The following is a 22,038-nucleotide window of genomic DNA, read 5'->3' on the forward strand; positions in this document are numbered from 1 at the left end:
AGGTGAATGGACCTCAAAAGGCAAATTATGACATTTCTGCATGACTTTTCCGGAATGGAGATGGAGGGGGAAGGGTCCTGCTTGCATATACATATATTTTTTTATTGTAATTTTACCCCCTTTTTCTCCCCAATTTCATGATATCCAATTGCAATTTTGTCTCATCGCTGTTCTCCCCAACGGGCTCGGGAGAGGCGAAGGTCGAGTCATGCATCCTCCGAAACATGACCCACCAAGCCGTGCTTCTTAACACTTGCTCTCTTATCTCAGAAGCCAGCCGAACAGAGGAAACGGCATTCAACTGACGACCGAAGTCAGCCTGCAGGCGCCTGGCCCACCACAAGGAGTCGCTAGAGCGTGATGAGCCAATTAAAGCCCACCTGCCAAACCCTCCCCTAACCCAGACGACGTTGGGCTAATTGTGTGCCGCCCCATGGGACTCCCGGTCACAGACGGTTGTGACACCTGTAGTGACGCTGCAACACTGCGATGCAGTGCCTTAGACCACTGCGCCACTCAGGAAGCCTTCCCCGCTTGCATATTATATAGGGATAGATCCAGTAAGCTACAGTTTGCTGTTCAGCTAATCTCCTTGACATGATTAATACCATTATGTTGAGTGAGAAGGCTGACGTCTATGGGGTCGGAATTGTGTGTGTGTGTGTGTGTGTGTACACGTCTGTGTGTAGTGTAGTGAGGTCGTGTGAATACATTAGTAGTAGACTCAAGGCACATAGGTGGTGGAGGTGCACCTAATTCAATTCCCCAGGGGCGATCACAATCATTTTAATATCCTGACCTGAATGAGGTTGAAAGAGGAAAATTGAAAGGACGCGAATTATGCCATAAGCCCAATAAGTATATCTGTATGCTTCACATTTGATATTCTACAGTATATGCCTCTAAACAAAGGGAGATGTTTTCTATTAACTGTTGATTAAAGGCCACATCAACCGAATGAGTGTGTAGGGAAGGGCAAGTATACTAATCATGCCGTTTGAGGACACATACTAACAGGAATGTTAAATTGTTTTTCAACTGACTATCATGAATAATACTGATTAAGGTAAATGATCACCATCCTTCTCGTGCCTGCAACATTGCAATTACTAGCACGTTGTTCCTTATGGTGTCTCTGTGTAATAAGTGTCTTAGAGGATACATGTATATTTATCATTTTGAACACCAGCACCAGCACAGTGTATGGTTTGGTTAACTGCTTTCAGATTGTAAAGAAATTGATCCAAAAACAATCAGGTTCAAGAAGGCATGAAGAAGAGGGAAACACATCCCCCCTTTCAAAGGGGTAATGGATGTTATCTTCAACAGGGAAGGGGATTTTAAACATTAACACAGAGAAAACGAAAATGGACAAGTGGCAAAAGCCCAGGAGCTTAATATGGCTGTGTTGGATATTTTAATCAATATAGAGCTCTCTATGAAAGGATGTGAGCTTGAGAGAAAAAAAGGGACAGAATGATTGTGTTGCTTTATTGTCTTTGGTTCCAAGCTGAGAGAGTATTTGGAAAAAAATAAACAAGATTCAAGATAGATGTGCAGACAGCTGTGTTTTTTTTTTACATTTATTTATTTTGAAGGAAATATTCAGCTTTGGTCAGTATTTCTTTGTAGTACTTGTAAAACTAAAGATCCCCCTGTCCCACAACACATTTTAATATATATAATAATAATAATGATAATAGTAGCCTTTTAACAGACTAATACAAAGCGATTTATGGTCAAGCGTGCATAACCAAATCAAATGCTATTGATCGCATTACAGATTTTATCGCAGGTGCAGCGAAATGCTCATGTTTCTAGCTCTAACTTTGCAGTAATACTTAACAATACACAATATATATATATATACATACACACTGTACATACTGTATATATATATACAGTGGGGAAAAAAGGTATTTAGTCAGCCACCAATTGTACAAGTTCTCCCACTTAAAAAGATGAGAGAGGCCTGTAATTTTCAACATAGGTACACTTCAACTATGACAGACAAAATGAGGGGATAAAAATCCAGAAAATCACATTGTAGGAATTTTAATGAATTTATTTGCAAATTATGGTGGAAAATAAGTATTTGGTCAATAACAAAAGTTTCTCAATACTCTGCAATGACAGAGGTCAAACGTTTTCTGTAAGTCTTTTTACACACTGTTGCTGGTATTTTGGCCCATTCCTCCATGCAGATCTCCTTTAGAGCAGTGATGTTTTGGGGCTGTTGCTAGGCAACACAGACTTTCAACTCCCTCCAAAGATTTTCTATGGGGTTGAGATCTGGAGACTGGCTAGGCCACTCCAGGACCTTGAAATGCTTCTTACGAAGCCACTCCTTCGTTGCCCGGTCGGTGTGTTTGGGATCATTGTCATGCTGAAAGACCCAGCCACGTTTCATCTTCAATGCCCTTACTGATGGAAAGAGGTTTTCACTCAAAATCTCACGATACAGTGCCTTGCGAAAGTATTCGGCCCCCTTGAACTTTGCGACCTTTTGCCACATTTCAGGCTTCAAACATAAAGATATAAAACTGTCTTTTTTTGTGAAGAATCAACAACAAGTGGGACACAATCATGAAGTGGAACGACATTTATTGGATATTTCAAACATTTTTAACAAATCAAAAACTGAAAAATTGGGCGTGCAAAATTATTCAGCCCCCTTAAGTTAATACTTTGTAGCGCCACCTTTTTCTGCGATTACAGCTGTAAGTCGCTTGGGGTATGTCTCTATCAGTTTTGCACATCGAGAGACTGAAATGTTTTCCCATTCCTCCTTGCAAAACAGCTTGAGCTCAGTGAGGTTGGATGGAGAGCATTTGTGAACAGCAGTTTTCAGTTCTTTCCACAGATTCTCGATTGGATTCAGGTCTGGACTTTGACTTGGCCATTCTAACACCTGGATATGTTTATTTTTGAACCATTCCATTGTAGATTTTGCTTTATGTTTTGGATCATTGTCTTGTTGGAAGACAAATCTCCGTCCCAGTCTCAGGTCTTTTGCAGACTCCATCAGGTTTTCTTCCAGAATGGTCCTGTATTTGGCTCCATCCATCTTCCCATCAATTTTAACCATCTTCCCTGTCCCTGCTGAAGAAAAGCAGGCCCAAACCATGATGCTGCCACCACCATGTTTGACAGTGGGGATGGTGTGTTCAGCTGTGTTGCTTTTACGCCAAACATAACGTTTTGCATTGTTGCCAAAAAGTTCAATTTTGGTTTCATCTGACCAGAGCACCTTCTTCCACATGTTTGGTGTGTCTCCCAGGTGGCTTGTGGCAAACTTTATACGACACTTTTTACGGATATCTTTAAGAAATGGCTTTCTTCTTGCCACTCTTCCATAAAGGCCAGATTTGTGCAATATACGACTGATTGTTGTCCTATGGACAGAGTCTCCCACCTCAGCTGTAGATCTCTGCAGTTCATCCAGAGTAATCATGGGCCTCTTGGCTGCATCTCTGATCAGTCTTCTCCTTGTATGAGCTGAAAGTTTAGAGGGACGGCCAGGTCTTGGTAGATTTGCAGTGGTCTGATACTCCTTCCATTTCAATATTATCGCTTGCACAGTGCTCCTTGGGATGTTTAAAGCTTGGGAAATCTTTTTGTATCCAAATCCGGCTTTAAACTTCTTCACAACAGTATCTCGGACCTGCCTGGTGTGTTCCTTGTTCTTCATGATGCTCTCTGCGCTTTTAACGGACCTCTGAGACTATCACAGTGCAGGTGCATTTATACGGAGACTTGATTACACACAGGTGGATTATATTTATCATCATTAGTCATTTAGGTCAACATTGGATAACTCAGAGATCCTCACTGAACTTCTGGAGATAGTTTGCTGCACTGAAAGTAAAGGGGCTGAATAATTTTGCACGCCCAATTTTTCAGTTTTTGATTTGTTAAAAAAGTTTGAAATATCCAATAAATGTCGTTCCACTTCATGATTGTGTCCCATTTGTTGTTGATTCTTCACAAAAAAATACAGTTTTATATCTTTATGTTTGAAGCCTGAAATGTGGCAAAAGGTCGCAAAGTTCAAGGGGGCCGAATACTTTCGCAAGGCACTGTATCTCAACATCAACTGTTCAGAGGAGAAAGGCCTCTTAACGGTTGATTTGAGGCCTTCATGGTCGAATTGCTGCAAAGAAACTAATATTAAAAGGCACCAATAATAGGAGACTTGCTTGGGCCAATAAACACGAGCAAATCAAATAACTTTTTATTGGTCACATGCACATGGTTAGCAGATCCTAATGCGAGTGTAGTGAAATGCTTGTGCTTCTAGTTCCGACAGTGCAGTAATATCTAACAAGTACCTAACAACTACCTAATACACGCAAATCTAAAGGTATGGAATAAGAATATGTATATGCATGAGTGATGGCCAAGCAGCATAGGCAAGATGCAATAGATGGTATAAAACACAGAATATACATATGAGATGACTAAGGTAAGATATGTAAACATGATTAAAGTGCCATTATTAAAGTGACTAGTGATCTATTTATTAAAGTGGCCAAGAATTTCAAGTCTATGTAGGCAGCAGCCTCTCTGTGTTAGTGATGGCTGTTTAACAGTCTGATGGCCTTGAGATTGAAACACAGCTTCTATCTCTCGGTTCCAGCTTTGATGCACCTGTACTCGCCTTCTGGATGGTAGCGGGGTGAACAGGCAGTGGCTCGGGTGGTCGTTCTTGATGATCTTTTTGGCCTTCCTTTGACATCGGGTGTTGTAGATGTCCTGGAGGGCAGGTAGTTTGCCCCCGGTGATGCATTGTGCAGACCGCACCACCCTCTGGAGAGCCTTGTGTTTGTGGGCAGTGCAGTTGCTATACCAGGCTGACAGAATGCTCTCAATTGTGCATCTGTAAAAGTTTGAGGGTTTTACGTGACAAGCCAAATTTCTTCAGCCTCCTGAGGTTAAAAAGGCGCTATTACACCTTCTTCCGCACACTGTGTGGGTTGACCATTTCAGTTTGTCCGTGATGTGTACGCCGAGAAAGTTAAAACTTCCTACCTTCTCCACTGCTGTCCCGTCGATGTAGATAGGGCGGGTGCTCCCTCTGCTGTTTCCTGAAGTCCACGATCATCCCATTTGTTTTGTTGACGTTGAATGAGAGGTCATGGGTGAACAGGGAGTACAGGAGGGGACTGAGCATGCACCTTTGTGAGTCCACAGTTTTGAGGATCAGTGAAGTGGATATGTTGTTTCCTACCTTCCCCACTTGGGGGCAGCCCATCAGAAAGTCCAGGACCCAATTGTACAGGGCAGGGTTGAGACCCAGGGCTCAAGCTTAATGATGAGCTTGGAGGGTACTATGGTGTTGAATGTTGAGTTGTAGTCAATGAACAGCGTTCTTACATAGGTATTCCTCTCATTCAGATGTGATAGGGCAGTGTGCAGTGTAATGGCGATTGCATCGTCTGTGGACCTATTGGGGCGGTTTTCAAATTGAAATGGGTCTAGGGTGGCAGGTAAGGTGGAGGTGATGTGATCCTTGACTAGTCTCTGAAAGCACGCCATGATGACAGAAGTGAGTGCTACGGGGGCGATTGTCATTTAGTTTAGCCTTCTTTGTCTTCTTGGGTACAGGAACAATGGTGGCCATCTTGAAGCATGTGGGGACAGCAGACTGGAATAGGGAGAGATTGAATATGTCCGTAAACACACCAGCCAGATGGTCTGCACATGCTCTCAGGACGCTGCTAGGGATGCCGTCTGGGCCGGCAGCTTTACGAGTGTTAACACATTTAAATGTCTTACTCACCGTGGCCATGGATAGGAGGGGGGGGGCAATGTATTATCCTCAAAGCGGGCAAAGAAGGGGTTTAGTTTGTTTGGAAGCAGGACAGTGTCCATGACGTGGCTGGTTTTCTTTTGATAGTCTAATTGCTTGTAGACCCTGCCACATACGTCTCGTGTCTCGAGCCGTCTCGAGCCGTTAAATTGCGACTCCACTTTGTCCCTATACCGACATTTTACTTGTTTGATTGCCGTGCAGAGGGAATAACTACACCGTTTATATTCAACCATATTCCCAGTCATTTTCCATGGTTAAATGCGGTTCACGCTTTCAGTTTTGTGCGAATGCCGCCATTTATCCACAGTTTCTGGTTAGGTTAGGTTTCAATAATCACAGTGGGTACAACATCTCCAATGCGCTTCCTTATAAACTCACTCACAGATTCAGCACATAAATCGATGTTATTCTGAGGCTGCTAAGAACATTTCCCAGTCCACGTGATCAAAACAATCTTGAAGCGTGGATTCTGATTGGTCAGACCAGCATTGAATAGTTCTTGTCACGGGATCATCCTGTTTGAGTTTCTGCCTATAGGATGGTTGGAGCAAAATTGAGTCGTTGTCGGATTTGCCGAAAAGAGGGCAGTGGAGGGCCTTGTATGCATTGTGGAAGTTAGAGTCTCAGTGATCCAATGTGTTGCCTGCACGAGCGCTACAATCAATATGCTGATAGAATTTAGGTAGCCTTGTTCTCAAATTTTCTTTGTTAAAATTCCCAGCTACAATAAATGCAGCCTCAGGATATATGGTTTCCAGTTTGCATAGAGTCCTGTGAAGTTCCTTGAGGGCTGTCGTGGTATTAGCCTGAGGGGGCGTATACACAGCAGTGACAATTACCGATGAGAATTGTCTTGAGAGATAATATGGTGGGGATTTTATTGTAAGGACTTCTAGGTCAGGTGAACTAAAGGACTTGAGTTCCTGTATGTTGTTACGATTACCCCATGAGTCGTTACACCCCCCGTAACAACCTCCCCACCCTTCTTCCCAGAGAAGTGTTTATCTCTGTTGGCTCGACGCATGAAGAATCCCGGTGGCTGTACCGACTCCGACAATATATCCTGAGAGATCCATGTTTCCATGAAACAAAGAATGTTACAATCTCTGATGTCTCTCTGGAAAGCAAACTTTTCCCTAATTTCGTCTACCTTGTTGTCTGGAGACTGGACATTGGCGAGTAATATACTCAGAAGCGGTTGGTGGTGTGCACACCTTTGAAGTCTGACTAGGAGGCCGCTCCGTCTACCTCTTCTGTGGCGATGTTTTGGAATGGCCTCTGGGATTAGATACAATGTCCTAGGCGGTGGTGCTAACGAAGGATCACCTTCAAGAAAGTAGTATTCCTGGATGTGTCACGTCGATACTATCATTAATCCGATGACGGCTATTTATCGAATAATTACATACCACATTCAATTATTACGCGATTAAATAAATCATATAAAAACTATTTAGGTAATAATCCGGGGCACCACGGGAAAAGTTAATTTAACAAGTTACCTTTTTCCGAATTAACCTGTTTGGGGTAGTGGGCATCATTTTCACTTTTGGATAAATAGCGTGCCCAAACTTAACTGCCTCCTACTCTGTCCCAGATCCTAATATATGCATATTATTCTTAGTATTGGATAGAAAACACTCTGAAGTTTCTAAAACTGTTTGAGTCATGTCTGTGAGTATAATAGAACTTATTTAGCAGACGAAACCCAGAGGATAAACCATTCAGATTTTTTTTTTGAGGTCACTGTTTTCAATATGTTTTCATGGGGAATCCTGCAGTTCCTTCCGCTTCCACTGGATGTCACCAGTTTGCAGAAATTGGTTGAGGTTTTTCCTTTGTGTAATGAAGAAGTACCATAGCTCAGAACGAACGTCACTTCATGTGTACCTTTTGATAGAGGCGCGTAACCAGAAAAGTAGCGTCAGTTTGTTTTGCTCCTGTATTAAACACAGATCACCCCGTCTTCAATTTGATCGATTATATAAGTTTAGAAATACCTATTACAAAAGTAGTTTGAAATGTTTTGGCAAAGTTTACAGGTAATTGAGAGACATTTTGAAGTGGAAGTTGGAAGCAGTGTTTTTCTGGATCAAACGCTCCAAATAAATGGACATTTTGGATATATATTGTCGGAATTAATCGAACAAAAGGACCATTTGTGATGTTTATGGGACATATAGGAGTGCCAACAAAAGAAGCTCGTCAAAGGTAAGGCATGATTTATATTTTATTTCTGCGTTTTGTGTCGCGCCTGCAGAGTTTAAATATGCTATTCATTGTTTACTGTTGTGCTATCATCAGATAATAGCATCTTATGCTTTTGCCGAAAAGCCTTTTTGAAATCTGACATGTTGGCTGGATTCACAACGAGTGTAGCTTTAACCTTTCTGATCTCCCCATCCCGGATCCGGGTTCGTGAATACAGACTCAAGCTCATTACCATAACGCAACGTTAACTATTCATGAAAATCGCAAATGAAATGAAATAAATATGCTAGCTCTCAAGCTTAGCCTTTTGTTAACAACACTGTCATCTCAGATTTTCAAAATATGCTTCTCAACCATTGCAAAACAATCATTTGTGTAACAGTATTGATGGCTAACGTAGCATTTAGCATTAGCATTCAGCTGGCAACATTTACACAAAAAAACAGAAAAGCATTCAAAAAAATCATTTACCTTTGAAGAACTTCAGATGTTTTCATTGAGGAGACTCTCAGATAGCAAATGTTCAGTTTTTCCTGAAAGATTATTTGTTTAGGACAAATCGCTCCGTTTTCTGCGTCACGTTTAGCTATGAAAAAACCCCTGTATCCAGGATTGTGTAAATCTATCAGCAAGCTCATTAGCATAACACAACGTTAACTATTTATGAAAATTGCAAATGAAATGAAATAAATATGCCATCTCTCAAGCTTAGCCTTTTGTAAACAACACTGTCATCTCAGATTTTCAAAATATGCTTCTCAACCATAGGAAAACAATCATTTGTGTAAAAGTAGCTAGCTAGAGTTAGCATTTCGCGTTAGCATTTAGCGTTAGCATTAGCGTTAGCATCCAGCACGCAACATTAACAAAAACATAAAAGCCTTCAAATAAAATCATTTACCTTTGAAGAACTTCTGATGTTTTCAATGAGGATACTCTCAGTTAGATAGCAGATGCTCAGTTTTTCCAAAAAGATTCCTTGTGTATTAGAAATAGCTCCGTTTTATACATCACATTTGGCTACCAAAAAAACTCCATAAATTCAGTCCTCAAAACGCAAACTTTTTTCCAAATTAACTCCATAATATCGACTGAAAACATGGCAAACGTTGTTTAGAATCAATCCTCAAGGTGTTTTTCACATATCTCTTCATTGATACATCGTTCTTGGAAACATGCTTTCTCTCCTGAATCCCAGGAGAAAATGCCTGCACCTGAAGATTACGCACAAATTTAGACAAAGGACACCGGGCGGACCTCTGGAAAATGTAGTCTCTTATGGCCAATCTTCCAATGATATGCCTACAAATACGTCACAATGCTGCTAAGACCTTGGGCGAACGACAGAAAGTGTAGGCTCATTCCTTGCGCAATCACAGCCATATAAGGAGAGAATGGAAAACAGAGCTTCAGAAATTCTGCTAATTCCTGGGTGATGCATCATCTTGGTTTCGCCTGTAGAATGAGTTCTGGGGCACTTACAGACAAAATCTTTGCAGATTCTGAAACTTCAGAGTGTTTTCTTTCCAAAACTGTCAAGAATATGCATAGTCGAGCATCTTTTCGTGACAAAATATCGCGCTTAAAACGGGAACGTTTTTTATCCAAAAATGAAATAGCGCCCCTAGAGCTCTAAGAGGTTAACTTGCTATCTTGCATGTGTAATTTCATGAAAGTTTGATTGTTATAGAAATGTATTTGAATTTGGCGCTCTTTTCCCTGGCTGTTGGCCATGTGGGACGCAAGCGTCCCGCCTACCCCAGAGAGGTTAACTCAAAATAGCAGAATCTCGATATCATAGTCATCATCCATCAATCATTTATTAATTGTTATCTTATCAGTCTCATTCTGAATGTCACAAATTTCTTGGATATCTGCACAAACCCTAGCATAAATGATTACAAATTAAATTATTTTACTAACTAAATAATCACACAGAAATACAAAACACACAAACAGGATATATTACACATTGATTACTACATAATGCAATGAAAAGTCCCTAGTGGACTAACCCGATATGATAGCATGTTACACAATGATAAGGGAGTGGCATGTAAGACAGAGCAGGAGAAGAAGAGACAAAGGAATTCACCTATCGTACATACAGTTGAATAATACGCTCATCGTAAATATGGATATTTAGCACCCCAACAACCGCTCATCCGGAATTTGAAATGCAATGTACATATTTACGATTGTATGCCTTTGTCGTCTAGCTCTGTTGAAATCACTTGACAAGTCTGTGGAGAGTTGTTCATCAGAAAGTCTCTTTTTGTGTAAGTCTTGTTGTCCACCAGATGTCACCATGTCCTTTGTAGTCGTAGCTTCTTGGTTTCGGAGTGTCTGCTAGAACGGATCTTCCAGAGATCTACCGCGCATTGTTCAGCGGAATCTGTTCATTAGAATAGAGGTATCTATAGTGGTGAGAGTAAATTGTTCTTTGGCTTCTCATCTTCGGTCAAGTTTCTTAGACTAAAGTGCTTAAACAGCTGCAGAATGAATGTTCCTGTGTAGTCTTCTTCGAGAGAGTTTCAGACTTTCTCTACCAATTCGTACCTTTCAGCACACGCTTTCGGTCACGCTGGTCTAATGTAAAGTCTAACCATTTTACACGTCTGGCTTACCATCCGTGTACTGATCTAATCTTGTGGAATCTAAACCATTCGTGACGTAGTCAAAACAACATCCCACAACCTAACGTGGCAAAACATGCTGTCTAAGTATGATTCCCAATCAGAGACAACAATATACAGCTGTCCCTGTTTGAGAACCATACCCAGCAAAATCATAGAAACACAAAACATAGAAATAAAGAGCATAGAATGCCCACCCTAGTTACACCCTGGCCTAACCAAAATAGAGAATAAAATCCTCTATGGCCAGGGCGTGACAGTACCCCCCCCGGGAGGGCCTCCTTTACGGCGGCGGCTCTGGTGCGGGATCCCCGCCACAGGGGACCCTCGCAGCGGGCCTCGGACAGGAGGGCGACTCTGGCAGCGGGCCTCGGACAGGAGGGCGACTCTGGCAGCGGGCCTCGGACAGGAGGGCGACTCTGGCAGCGGGCCTCGGACACGAGGGCGACTCTGGCAGCTCCGGACACGAGGGCGACTCTGGCAGCTCCGGACACGAGGGCGACTCTGGCAGCTCCGGACACGAGGGTGACTCTGGCAGCTCCGGACACGAGGGCGACTCTGGCAGCTCCGGACACGAGGGCGACTCTGGAGGGAGGAGACGCAGAGGCAGCCTGGTACGTGGGGCTGCCACAGGGCCCACCAGGCTGGAGAGACCTACGAGGCCTGGTGCGTGGAGGAGGCAACTGATGAACCGGGCTGTGGGGAGCACTGGAGCTCTGGTGCACAGCCTTGGCACCACTCCTCCAGGCTAAATGCCCACTTTAGCTTGGCTCCTCCAGAGTGCAGGCACAGGTCGAACCGGGCTGTGGAGGATCCCTGGAGATCTGGTGCTTACCACTATCGCACCTCTACATTAGGCTCAATGTCCACTTTCGCACGGGCGGAGCGCAGGCATAGGGCAAACTGAACCCTCCCAGCGCCCCGCAGACACAATTCCCCACAGCCGTGGCAGGATACCCTGGGCCGAAATGGCGCACCGGAGACCAAACGGGGGGGGGGGGGGGGGATTGCCTCTCGTGCCTGGTGCGCTGCCTTGCCTCATATCGCCGCCTCTCAGCTTAAGCTGCCTCCAGCTCTTCCTTCGGGCGGCGATATTCCCCAGCCTGTCTCCAGGGTCCCTGTCCGTCCAATATCTCCTCCCGTGTCCATTAGTCCTGAATCCGCTGCTCCTCCATACCACGCTGCTTGGTCCTTTGTTGGTGGGTTGTCCTGTAACGCTCGTCGGAAGAAGTGGACCAAGGTGCAGCGTTGTACGTGTTCATGATTCTCTATTAAATCCGAACACCAAACAAAACAAAAGAACAACGAACGTCAAGTTCCGTAGGCTACGCAGAGCTAACAAAAAAACACCCCACAACCTAAGGTGAAAAAACATGCTGCCTAAGTATGATTCCCAATCAGAGACAACAATAGACAGCTGTCCCTGATTGAGAACCATACCCGGCCAAAATATAGAAACACAAAACATAGAAATAAAGAACATAGAATGCCCACCCTAGTCACACCCTTGCCTAACCAAAATATGGCCAGGGCATGACAAATCTGCTGTCTTGCCCATTCACCCTCTGAATGGCACACATACACAATCCATGTCTCAATTGTCTCAAGGCTTAAAAATCCTTCTTTAACCTGTCCTTCCCTTTATTTATGCTGATTGTCTGACATCATTAAGGGATCATAGCTTTCACCTTAATTCACCTGGCCAGTCTGTCATGGAAAGAGCTGTTTTGTAGACTCAGTGTGTATTGCATTGTATGGGTGTCGGAAACCAAACCCACAATACTGGCATTGCAAGTGCCATGCTCAACTGAGCCATACAGGATCACATAAAAAGTTTTTACTTTGATAGAGTAGAGCATTTCTACTGTAGAGTAGAGCATTTCATTATTAATTTCGCCATGACCTCAGTGTGATTCATAAAATATTTATAATAATAGATTTGAGGTGAATAACTTGACGATCTTGCTTACCTCTAACTGAAATTGGCGATAGTAAAATGAGTCTGTGTAGTAACCATCTTGAACCCAAACCTGTTTAAGATCGGTGGTGTAAAGTCCTTAAGGAAAAATAATGTAAAGTACTACTTAAGTTGTTTTTGGGGGTGTCTGTACTTTACCATTTATATTTTTGACGACTTTTACTACATTCCTTTAGAAAATAATGTACTTTTTACTCCATACATTTTCCCCAACATCCAAAAGTACTCATTACATTTTGAATGCTTAGCAGGACAGGAAAACTGTCCAAGTCATGCACTTAAAGAGAAAATCTCTGGTTATCCCTACTGCATCTGATCTGGCTGACTCACTAAACACAAACACTTTGTTTGTAAATTATATCTGAATGTTGGAGAGGAGACGACTTACTGTAGAGTATCTTAATTGTCCTGTGTGATTGATAGCATTGCACAGACTTTCATCGCAGACTAGGATTTCTGTCTACCCCTTGGCCTTTTAACCAAACTAAATTAATTATTCTGGACTGCCCACTGACTCCCAGGCTTATTGCAATTTCATAATTGCTTGGCTTACTCTTCAATTGCAAAGAAATGGTCCACTTTATTGAATTCATTTTCTGTATCTAGATGAGAAGTGTCAGCCAGGGCATTCGTATTGACTATCATAAAACACAAGCTGTAAAATAAGTTTGTTTCAATTCCTATGGAGTAGATTTACTCTGATATTTCAAATAGGTTTGTGACTATTTGCAGTGCAGTCTTTGCCTCTAGACTTGCATGAAGATTGAAAGCCCAAAAAGAAAAGTCTACTGAACAAAATCTAAATTCACTAGTCCTGCTGTTAACTTTTTTATGGCTGCTACTCAGCCGTAAAAGCTAGAATATGCATATAATTAGTACATTTGGATAGACACAGGGTGATATTAGGTATGTTTCACTTCCCAAGGCTTCCACTAGATGTCAACAGTATTTAGAACCTGTTTTGAAGATTCTACTCTAAAGGAGAGGCTCATAAGAGATCTTTGAGTGAGTGGTCTGGCAGAGTGCCACAGCCTTGGTCTGGCACGCTCACGTGAAAGGTAGCTACGTTCCACTTCATTTGTACAGACAAAGGAATTGTCCGGTTGGAACATTAATGACGTTTTATGTTAAAAACATCCTAAAAATTAATTCCATACTTAGGTTGGCATGTTTCTACGGGCTGTAACGGGACTTTTTGAACTTTTCGTCCGACGAACTTTCCGCTAGCGGAACCCCAGTCCTAGACAGGTTAAGTCAATTGTTAACAGAAAAAAATGATTTGATTCCCTTGGTAATGGCAGCCAAAAGACCAACCTGACAGTATCAAGCAGTGCCATATTCTTTTATAGTATTTCGTTTTTTTTAAGAGAGTTACTTGGTTTTTTGTGTCACCTGGAAAAGTCATGTTAAATAGCTGATGTTTACATGCACTCTTTGTTCAATACAATGGTGGGTCTGTGACAAATGCGAACTGTAAGTGCTGGAAAATTAGAGAATGATTTACGTAACATAAAAAAGGACCACTTCAAGTTTAATATGCAGTCATATTTAATTTAAGCTGCGAACTGGTGCACAGTAGCCCCAAGACTGCTGTGCAGCCCCCACCCCCAGACTACCGCGCAGAATAAATATCAGCCCACAGAGAGAAGCACGAGATTGAACTTCACTCAACTTTCTAGAGTTTCCCTGTTAACACTCAATGTTTCCCTTCACTGTGGCAATTGTGAGCAAATTAATGCAATATTAGCCACTTTCAAAGCAACATACTGAAACAAAACAAACTATGCAAGAGGTTTTGTTGTAGGCAGAATACAGCGGAATAGGATCCTATTGCAATGACACCCATGACTCAGTCAGTACTACAATGACCGGTGTGGCATAACCAATCAGAGCTGCAGTAGGCCTATATGCAAATAGACCATTGCCATATATGGATCTGTGCCATTCCCTTTGAACTGGACTGTATTTAGAGCATGAGCAGTCGTGAGTATATGCTTGTTTTGAGATCAAAGTGAGAGCTGCATGTAGCCACTTGCGCACATTTGGTTAATATCCTTTGTTAGTTAGTGAGTTATTAGCCCAGTTATAGATAATTTTTAGTCAGCAATGAGGGAATGATTGTTTCCTACAACAGCACAAAATTGTTAATTTCTATATACCATTTTTAGTCACCTCCTTGTCTGAAGGACAAGTGGATATCCAGGTTAATGTTAAGCCATGCATGTTTTTGAATGGAATGTAGGTCTACATTGAACACCACACATTGGTTGCTACTGTAGGCTGAATGATAGCTGTTCTATGTCCATGTTAAAATGTTATGGGATGCATTTTCTCCATAGTTTTTGAAGGTAGGCCACTCTGGTAAGCCTACATTACGATTGCTCGTAAAACTAAGTGGATACACACACTGAAAGTTGCACAGAATTTTTACAATGTGGAAGTTTGCGCTCAGCAGACCTGAAATTTGCTGAGTGCAGGATTTTTTTTAGGGAACATTGTCATATTGTGTAGTCTCACGAATACTACACCCTTTAGAAATAAAAAGGTACAATGACATTCAGATTAGTTCCAACTGACTTCTCAGGTGAATTGTCTGTGGTAGTAAGTTAATTGGGGCTTAATCCACATTTTGTCAAATCAGGTGTTGCAGCAAGAGTGGAGGTACACGGTGTTAATTACAGATTTGGCTCCTCTTTATAGATCAAAAAGAGATACTGTACTGTTTAAAAACATATAGCCATGAGCATTCACAATAATGAGTACTGTTTTTACACTGCTATCTGCCCTTTTGTAGAAGACTGGGTCCTGGTCATTTGCATAATATAGGACTTTCCAACTAAGTTTCACACTTCTGTTGGAATAGAACAATATTAGTAGGGTACTTTTGAGGAAGTATGTACAGTGGGGCAAAAAGGTATTTAGTCAGCCACCAATTGTGCAAGTTCTCCCACTTAAAAAGGTGAGAGAGGCCTGTAATTTTCATCATAGGTACACTTCAACTATGACAGACAAAATGAGAAAGAAAATCACATTGTAGGATTTTTTATGAATTTATTTGCAAATTATGGTGGAAAATAAGTATTTGGTCAATAACAAAAGTTTCTCAATACTTTGTTATATACCCTTTGTTGGCATTGACAGAGGTCAAAACGTTTTCTGTAAGTCTTCACAAGGTTTTCACACACTGTTGCTGGTGTTTTGGCCCATTCCTCCATACAGATCTCCTCTAGAGTAGTGATGTTTTGGGGCTGTTGCTGGGCAACACGGACTTTCAACTCCCTCCAAAGATTTTCTATGGGGTTGAGATCTGGAGACTGGCTAGGCCACTCCAGGACCTTGAAATGCTTCTTACGAAGCCACTCCTTAGTTGCCCGGTCGGTGTGTTTGGGATCATTGTCATGCTGAAAGACCCAGCCACGTTTCATCTTCAATGCCCTTGCTGGTGGAAGGAGGTTTTCACTCAAACTCTCACGATACATGGCCCCATTCATTCTGTCCTTTACACGGATCAGTCGTCCTGGTCCCTTTGCAGAAAAACAGCCCCAAAGCATGATGTTTCCACCCCATGCTTCACAGTAGGTATGGTGTTCTTTGGTTGCAACTCGGCATTCTTTGTCCTCCAAACACGACGAGTTGAGTTTTTACCAAAAAGTTATATTTTGGTTTCATCTGACCATATGACATTCTCCCAATCTTCTTCTGGATCATCCAAAAGCTCTCTAGCAAACTTCAGACGGGCCTGGACATGTACTGGCTTAAGCAGGGGGACACGTCTGGCACTGCAGGATTTGAGTCCCTGGCGGCGTAGTGCGTTACTGATGGTAGGCTTTGTTACTTTGGTCCCAGCTCTCTGCAGGTCATTCACTAGGTCCCTCTGTGTGGTGTTTGCTCACCGTTCTTGTGATCAGTTTGACCCCACGGGGTGAGATCTTGCGTGGAGCACCAGATCGAGGGAGATTATCAGTGGTCTTGTATGTCTTTCATTTCCTAATAATTGCTCCCACAGTTTATTTCTTCAAAACCAAGCTGCTTACCTATTGCAGATTCAGTCTTCCCAGCCTGGTGTAGGTCTACAATTTTGTTTCTGGTGTCCTTTGACAGCTCTTTGGTCTTGGCCATAGTGGAGTTTGGAGTGTGACTGGGGTTGTGGACAGGTGTCTTTTATACTGATAACAAGTTCAAACGGGTGCCATTAATACAGGTAACGAGTGGAGGACAGAGGAGCCTCTTAAAGAAGTTGTTACAGGTCTGTGAGAGCCAAAAATCCTACAATGTGATTTTCTGGATTTTTTTTCTCATTTTGTCTGTCATAGTTGAAGTGTACCTATGATGAAAATTACAGGCCTCTCTCATCTTTTTAAGTGGGAGAACTTGCACAATTGGTGGCTGACTAAATATTTTTTTGCCCCACTGTATATTTGTTGTATGACGTCTATAGTAGACTTTTCACAACATCATGGACACTTCATATCTCCACCCTAAATGTTGCAGTAATATATTGTTAACATGCCATTTGTGGCACTGCTGTGGAATGTCATTTGAAGCATGTTTTGAATTAAAATGTTCAACAATTCTGCAGCTCAGAACACACATAACCCTCCATCCTACCCAGGAGGCACATTTCACTTATGTTTCATACCATGAGCAATTATTGACCTACAGTATATAAACCAAGTCAGCCTACAAACAAATACCCTTTCCAATGCTTGTCACTTGTGTAACCTTGTTCTCAGTCAACTCCACTGATTGACAGGTTGTTCCACAGAACCATAGCACACCACTGAATACATCCTCTCCCCTGTCACGGCGAGGAATCAGTGTCACTCCGCCACCAATCTCATATTCAGTGGGAGAACACGCTGGGGCTTCCGCAATTTTTTTGCTGAATGCCAGAGTAATTGACCGGACTGCCACCTCTCCCACGTCCTCTGCTGCAGTCCTCTGCTCCCCCTTTTCCCTCGATTTGCAATGTGTATGAGCGCCTGCTGATACAATCCTAGAGTAAACTGACCTGCTTTGGCTCCTCTCAGACAGTTGTTTTCAAATAATGCTGCTTGATGAGACTCCTGCTTGATGAAATGTGGGCCCGCTCATTCCCTTGCACCCCTGTCACCCCACATAAGCTCACTTTCTACTGTTCCTTTATTTCTCCCCAACACTAATCGGCTGCTATTGAGTTTCAGGGACTGTTTGCTGAAGCCCCAGCTCAGTGTTGTTGTGGGATTATTCAGGGAGATCATGTCTAAAGCAATTCACTACATAACCACCAGACCTGTGTCCCGGTATATAAGTTGTTTTCTCTCAAATACTTTGGCTGCACTTGAGTGAGCTACAGTGGAACGAATGTTCAAACTCTTGCCATTTGGCACTCCAGGTAGGTTTACTTGAAAACAAATATTATTTGGTCTGATAACATTTTTCTCCACCCTGGCAAAATCTGATATTGAACTTTGTTAACTGAATTTTAACACACTAGCTCAGGGAAGTGAGTGTGATATGTTGAGCAATGAAGTGACAGAAAAATTGATACAGAGCGTTATACACTGACAACAGAATTTAATGGTTGCTTTGTAACCTCAGTTTCATAAAGAGAGACACTGAAAATACAGTTGAAGTTGGAAGTTTACATACACAGATTGGAGTCACTAAAACTCGTTTTTAAACCACTCCACAAATTTCTTGTTAGCAAATTATAGTTTTGGCAAGTCAGTTAGGACATCTACTTGTGCATGAAATAATTTTTCCAACAATTGTTTACAGACAGATTATTTCACTTATAATTTACCGTATCACAATTCCAGTGGGTCAGGTTTACATACACTAAGTTGACTGTGCCTTTAAACAGCTTGGAAAATTCCAGAAAATGATGTCATGGCTTTAGAAGCTTCTGATAGGCTAATTGACATCATTTGAGTCAATTGGAGGTGTACCTGTGGATGTATTTCAAGGCCTACCTTCAAATTCAGTGCCACTTTGCTTGACATCATGGGAAAATCAAAAGAAATCAGCCAAGACCTCCACAAGTCTGGTTCATCCTTGGGAGCATTTTCCAAATGCTTGAAGGTACCAGGTCCATCTGTACAAACAATAGTACGTAAGTTTAAACACCATGGGACCACACAGACCACGCAGGAAACAGGTACAAAGGTATCTATATCCACAGTAAAACGAGTCCTATATCGACATAACCTGAAAGGCCGCTCAGCAAGGAAGAAGCCACTACTCCACAACCACCATAAAAAAGCCAGACTACGGTTTGCAACTGCACATGGGGCAAAGATCGTACTTTTTGGAGAAATGTCCTCTGGTCTGATGAAACAAAAATGGAACTGTTTGGCCATAATGACCATTGTTATGTTTGGAGGAAAAAGGGGGAGGCTTGCAAGCCGATGAACACCATCCCAACCGTGAAGCACGGGGGTGGCAGCATCATGATGTGGGGGTTCTATGCTGCAGGAGGGATTGGTGCACTTCACAAAATAGATGGCATCGTGGAGGTAGGACAATTATGTGGACATATTGAAGCAACATCTCAAGACATCAGTCAGGAAGTTTAAGCTTGGTCGCAAATGGGTCTTCCAAATGGACAATGACCCCAAGCATACTTCCAAAGTTGTGGCAAAATGGCTTAAGGACAACAAAGTCAAGGTATTGGAGTGGCCATCACAAGGCCTTAACCTCAATCCTAGAGAAAATCTATGGGCAGAACTGAAAAAGCGTGTGCGAGCAAGGAGGCCTACAAACCTGATTCAGTTACACCAGCTCTGTCAGGAGAAATGGGCCAAAATTCACCCAACTTATTGTGGGAAGCTTGTGGAAGGCTACCCAATATGTTTGACACAAGTTAAACAATTTAAAGGCAATGCTACCAAATACTTGAGTGTATGTAAACTTCTGACCCACTGGGAATGTGATGAAAGAAATAAAAGCCGAAATAAAATCACTCCACTATTATTCTGACATTTCACATTCTTAAAATAAAGTGCTGATCCTAACTGACCTAAGACAGGGAATTTTTACTAGGATTAAATGTCAGGAATTGTGAAAACTGAGTTTAAATGTATTTGGCTAAAGTGTATGTAAACTTCCGACTTCAACTGTATATATGGTATGTATAAGCTAGAAGTAGAAGCCTAAGTAGAAGCACAAGTTGGGTTGTCGATTAGTTTACTCCAATTAGGGGAGGGGTGGTAGGGTTAGGGGAAACTATATTTAAGAAATCCTCTGTAAAAATTGTTCATGAGGAAATAAGTGTGGCAATATTAACAGAGAACGCGCAAATTGAATTGAGTTGCACTAATCAGCTTAGTAAGCAAGGAAGAAATGTCAGAAGGAAATCTGGGAATTGTCCAATGATAAATGATTTTCAACTTCCCCTTGCTGTTGTGAAACCCCAGATGTCCTTCAGATGAATATCTAAATGATATATACTGTATCTACAAGACTTTGCTTTTCTAAAACCTATATACAATGCCATGCATTATTGACCATTGTCAATACCTTGTGGATATTTGTAAAACAGTGTATATGCTCTTTCAAAGAAAGTGATCGATATTTGATTTTCCAAATAACTCCACTGTTTAGCAGAACTGGATTGAAAATAATGAATAATGCTTTCAGAATTTAGACACAACTTGTATTACGTTCATGGCAGTAAGACTAATGACGAACAATGAAATGTCTGCACTAAAAGCATGTACACAAAGCCTTTCTCCCTGCATCAAATTATACCTGGTGAGAACAGATGCTACATATGAAATGATAGGTTGCTTTGCCAAACTCACAGAAGAAGGATTGGATTGTTGACTGCAGATGACACAAGATGCCATTGCTTATTTGAAGTGCAAAATTGTTTTATTGGAACAGAAGGAATTGCAGCACATTAAAAGGGAAAAGTAAATGAAAACAGGGCTTGGAATCAGAAACTGATGAGGATAGTCACATGAGACACAGAATGAAAGGGAATTTTAAAGGAACGATAAGCAAGCAGTTATACCAACGGAGTGGGGGTAGCTGGGTTAGACGGTTTAGAAATAATTTTCATCATGAAGTACGACGGTAAAATACTACTTTTTCTGAGAGAAAGATCAAGGATTGCAAAACACACGAGATTGTCAAATGCGTTTAAAGCTAATCTGAGAGGTGGGATATTTATTTTCGATTGGAGGGTACTTAAGTTCTCTTCTTCCTCCTAATAAAGTCTGGTGCACTGTATTGAATCAAAATGTGTTTAAACCAGCAGACAGATGAGCAGAACTGCACTCTATTTATAAAATATCACCCTGTTTCACAGAAAAAGGTGAAATGTACAATGCTTGTGGTGGTGGTGGTTTATTCCCTTAAAACAAATGTAAAATCATGACCAAGCTTACCCAGTGGCGCTGGAGAATGTGTGGTACAGACACCTAAGCAGGCTTTGTGTGTGTGTAATTCAGGTGTGACTCACTCTACAACTCCATGCTGTGTTGAGTGGCTCTTTAGAACACGGTAGGTGACCTGACCTATTGATGTCTATCTATCTGATCAACGAGACAAGGGGTCAGTGAAGCAGCACAGAAAGGGGCTATAGCCATGTACTGGCTCCCAGTCTTTTGTGAGAGCTAGTTCACCCACCAACTACTTCATACACAGAAGAGGATCTCGGATGAGTGGTCTATGTTCCACATGGTAACTGTGGTCTATGTTCCACATGGTAGTGCAGTCTAGCAATGCAGAGATGATTAATAGGATGAGGTTGTGAGATGAAAGGCTGGGGAAGAGGGACATGGTGTTGATGGATGTTCTGGCACAGGTACAGTAGATGGCAGTCAAATGTAATTCAGACAGATAGGTGGCGTTAAAGCAGTTCACACCTCCCACAGTGATCTGGGGATAATGTAACTTTTCAAACATCATTGGTTTGAAATGGGATGTGTGATTTACACTTATAGGATACCTTTGCAATGTAAATATCGTTTACGTAGTTTCATTATAAAGTTTGAATTCTATAATGTGTGATTCATTACTTAATTATAGAAGCCCAAGGAAATAAAAACAAAATAAGACTCTTGAAATACTACATTTGAACTACTTAGTATTGCGTTTTTAACCACCTTTTTATTTTATTATAATTGTTTTACTATGTCGTTCAAACCAGATACCGTACTAAGTTGTTAGTAACTTGTTCTAAGTTGTTCAAACAAGATAATTGTCATTTTGTCTAATTATAGGCCTTATTTGTTGTTATGGTTGCTGCAACCATTAATTCACTGATTCCATCCGTTGATATGATTGACAGTTCTTCGATAGCCTAAAGCATGGCTGCGTTTGAATGCCAGAGCATTTGAGTGGGTGAATGTTTAGCGAGGAGCAGAGCGCAATTGAGCAGATAAAAAAAAAAAAAAAAAAAAAAAAAAAAA

The 22,038-nt window shown here is 41.7% G+C and overlaps 1 protein-coding gene across 1 annotated transcript in view; it reads left to right on the top strand.

The window, feature by feature from the left end:
- The window catches only part of LOC110502713 (CUB and sushi domain-containing protein 1), a 510,046-nt gene that overhangs the window by 26,936 nt on the left and 461,072 nt on the right, over window positions 1–22,038 (top strand). The gene's annotated exons all lie outside the window — the stretch shown is intronic.

This window comes from Oncorhynchus mykiss, chromosome 23, assembly GCF_013265735.2.
Source record: "Oncorhynchus mykiss isolate Arlee chromosome 23, USDA_OmykA_1.1, whole genome shotgun sequence".
Taxonomy (NCBI): domain Eukaryota; kingdom Metazoa; phylum Chordata; class Actinopteri; order Salmoniformes; family Salmonidae; genus Oncorhynchus; species Oncorhynchus mykiss.